The sequence below is a fragment of the Castor canadensis genome, chromosome 3 (assembly GCF_047511655.1).
Source record: "Castor canadensis chromosome 3, mCasCan1.hap1v2, whole genome shotgun sequence".
Classification (NCBI taxonomy): domain Eukaryota; kingdom Metazoa; phylum Chordata; class Mammalia; order Rodentia; family Castoridae; genus Castor; species Castor canadensis.
Genome location: NC_133388.1, coordinates 101,539,607 through 101,543,710, shown reverse-complemented (window position 1 = coordinate 101,543,710; position 4,104 = coordinate 101,539,607). Strand labels below are relative to the sequence as shown.

Genomic DNA, 4,104 nt, shown 5'->3' with positions numbered 1-4,104 from the left:
TATTTCTGTACAATTGCTAAATAATTTATTTGGTTTGAATAAATTTAAAAGATAAAGTAGATTTTAATAAATATCGCCTTTTCTGTTCTATTCATGCACAGTTATAATATGTGACAAAGATTAAGCAAATGGTGTGAAGTGTTTATATTTGTTAAGAAGGACGATTTCCAAAATGTAATTCCAATATCTCATGTTCTCTTTTTCAATGGCACATAAAGCTTAGATAAAATATTTCATAAGAACAGAATGTAATACTGCTTTCATTGATCCTTTCAAGAAATGAAGTGTAGCACCGCTGGTTGCCCTGGCTGCGTCTCCCAACGTGCAGCAGGGACCAATACTGGCTCCGCGGGTGTCTGGCCTGTGGGCGGCCAGACCGACACCATGTGGTGGCTCCACTGCAAGGCCAAGGACGGGACCCATGTTTTGCAGGGGCTGTCCAGCCGGACCCAGTTGCGGGAACTCCAGGGCCAAATTGCTGCCATCACCGGGATCTCTCCTGGCGGTCAGCGAATCCTCGTCGGATTTCTGCCCGAGTGTCTGGATCTCAACAACGGGGATACCATTCTCAGGGACTTGCCCATCCAATCAGGCAACATGCTGATCGTTGAAGAAGACCAAACCAGACCCAAACCTTCGCCTGCATTTCCAAAACATGGTACTCCTAGTTATGTCAGGGAAACTTTGCCTGTGCTTACCAGAACCTCCGTCCCAGCAGACAATTCCTGCCTCTTTACCAGTGTATACTATGTCGTTGAAGGAGGAGTCTTGAATCCAGCTTGTGCCCCTGAGATGAGACGCCTCATAGCACAAATTGTAGCAAGTGATCCAGACTTCTATAGTGAGGCACTATTGGGAAAAACAAATCAAGAGTACTGCGACTGGATCAAAAGGGATGATACTTGGGGGGGGGAGCAATTGAAATATCGATTTTGTCTAATTTTTATCAATGTGAAATATGTGTAGCAGATACATAGATAGTAAGAATCGATCGTTTTGGGGAAGATGCAGGATATGCCAAAAGGGTTCTGCTTATCTATGATGGCATCCACTATGATCCTCTCCAGCGTAACTTCCCTGATCCAGATACCCTTCCTCTGACCATTTTCTCCCGTAATGATGATATTGTTCTTGTACAAGCACTGGAATTAGCAGATGAAGCTAGAAGAAAGAGACAATTTACTGATGTAAACCGCTTCACCCTGAGATGTATTGTGTGTCAGAAGGGATTAACTGGACAAGCCGAAGCAAGAGACCATGCCAAGGAGAAAGGTCATACCAACTTTGGAGAAGTGTGATCTATGCATGATGAGGGTTGAAGCCTACTACCTCACAGATCCAGAAGGCTCTGGGTTTTCCAATAAGCTATTCATAACCCTAAAGAACAAAAGGACACAATGCTTGAACCATCCTTTTGACTTAAACCACTAAGACGCTGAAATTCCTTGTTAAGATTAAAATTAGTGTGCAAGTTTACAGATGTGTGTCTACAGTGGTGATACATGCCCTCTTTCTGCTAGGGTGACGGAGTGGTGGTACATACCATCTAATGACACTAACCTGAAGATTGAATTTTATTATTATAGCACCCAGCAGCTTTAAATTTTAGAAGAAAACATCCGATTTTGGGTAATGTGGAAGGCCTCATGTAAAGCTACTGGACATATGCCACAACCACAGTTTCTCCAATAGTTGATTCCTTTTAATAACTCTGAGCTAATAGTTTCTAAATTATGAATTGATTCATCAAATGAAGATATTCAGAATTGTCAAAATTGATTCTATATTGCAATTTGGTAGACTTTGTAGTGTGTACTTAACCACTTATAAGTGCATAAAAGCAATTTTTCCAGGGATGAGTCTATTCCTTGAGGATGTTTTCTAAAACAGGAATTGCTAGGGTCCTGTTGAAGAAGGCTAGTGTATAAAAGTGGAATGGATGAGGGAAAAGGTGCCTGAAGCAGCTTACTGAAGCTTTAAAAGATGGGCCTCATTTCAATGCAATTCATGTATTGGTCTTTGTCAAGTTGGATAAGATTTTCAAATTAAGCAGAGTTTTCTCTTTTAATTGAAGTTTCTTCAGATTTCTGCTTTTTTATATGCAGATTTGTCTATAGGGATTTAGTTTCCTAAGCTTTTTTGCTAAGAGCACTTCCTCAAAAAAACAAAAAAGTCTTCATCTAAAGTGATAATATTCCAGTTTGGTTTGGTTTTTGTAAGACTTTTGCATATCGAAACAGTGTTTGTTTTCGTGCTAGCTGTGTCCCTGCACTAATGCTCTTTTGAATAGTGCACATTTTTGCAAGTTAACACTTGGCTTATTTGCTATCTTTGACTTTCAAACAATTTTAAAGTAGTTGATGGAATACCGTTGAATGAGTTTACTTCACTTCCAAAGTATGAAAGTTTAAAAACCCTTGCCTTATTCAGCTTTCTCAGAATTCTGCTTCTTCCTAATATCAGATGTATAGCCTTTTGCTTGTTGGATTGATCCTGAAGGCATGCCCTCTAAAACTTAGCTTCACTACAAGATCTTCCAGATAAAGCTTTCTACCTCTTAATTCTTCTGAAGATCAGGGATGCTAAATTATAACTTGTTAGTGTATTATTTCATACAATGTGAAGAGGCTTGATGTGAAGTGTTGTTATCTGGGTTTCATTTTTATTAAGTATATTATTTAGAAAACTAATAGAACACTTTAAAGCACTTATATCTCTTTCCACATATCTTGGCAAATGCTTTAAAATTGAGATTTACCTTTAGAACTTTCACTTGGTAAAGGTGGCCATATAAAATTTCATTAAAGTAAAAAATTTAGGGGAAAAGTAACTTTTAAGGAACAATTCACAAAGTATGCTTAAATGTTCAGATGACATTTCTTGAGTATGTTTTGTATGGATAGCTGTTTTAGGCATTATAAGTTATTATGGTCAGTATGAGTTGAAAGTGTTTAATTTTTTTTTACTAAGCCTTAAAAATAGCACTTGTGAGCTTAGAATACTTAATGTTTGGCAATCATAACATGAATATGATAAGAAAATCTCTTTGTATCTGTCATCTGCTCTAGACAGTTTTTGTATCTCTTTCATTTCCCCCAGGAAATACTAAATTTAAAACTATAAATTAAGAATGTACCATTGGGAAGCATCCATCAAAGTGAGCTTTATGCATCATTGTTCATATGTATTCCTTTCTCTGTCACTTCAAGAGCCATATTTCACATTTGCTTACCCAAGTTTTAGATCTACAAGTTTATTCATGCAACAAATATCTGTTGAGTAATTTATAAAGTGTCAGGCGTGGTAGAAATGTTTCCAAACATAATTTCTGTCACTTTATATTATCTATAATGAATTTACCAAATGAAATAGAACACTAAATTTTTACAAAATCAGGCTGTTTAAGTGTTTTGTCAAGTATTTGACTTATTGTCAAGTGAGGGATCATTTTTAATTCTATTTTATTTTTTACCTGGGTTGTCCATTCACCAGGTGGACACTAAGTCAAATTCCTTTCAAAAATGACCATAATCATTTGCTGAGAGTCCTCTCTGATACTTCAGTGTTCTGATCTTGGAAAATTCAAGATAAAGCATTATTTGCAGATCATTTGGTTTAATTATTATGGGTTAAAAACCTAAACTTCTCATTCTAAACTCAAATCTGTAAGCCTCACAAGATTTAAAGGATTTTTCATTTCTACTGTGCTCATTAAGCTCTTGAAATTAGTTATTACCATGAGTAAATTCTCATCTTGAGAATTTTGAAAAATCTATGGATTTAATACTTGCAGCAGGATTAAAAGAAATTTTTTCCTAAAATTGCACTGGAGCAGAATGAAACCTTTCTTCCTATACAAGTTTTGTATGTCATACAAGAATTTCTTTTTTAAAGAAATAAGGACAGTTTACATTAGTGGCCAAATGAAACAAGTTTACCCTTATTCCCACTCCTCCCCACCTCCTCCTTTTCCTTACTCTTCTTTGGATTACAAATTAAGTGTAGATCTACGAAGATGTGCTCCTAAATAGTATTTTCAGAAGTCAAAATTAATTTTTCTGAGAATTTTGTGATTTGATAACCAAAGACCTCAGGATGTTACAT

The 4,104-nt window shown here is 36.4% G+C and overlaps 1 pseudogene; it reads left to right on the top strand.

Annotated features, from left to right (window-relative positions):
• Nucleotides 1-365: 365 nt before the first annotated feature.
• Nucleotides 366-1,704, top strand: LOC109702785 (ubiquitin thioesterase OTU1 pseudogene; annotated as a pseudogene).
• Nucleotides 1,705-4,104: the final 2,400 nt, after the last annotated feature.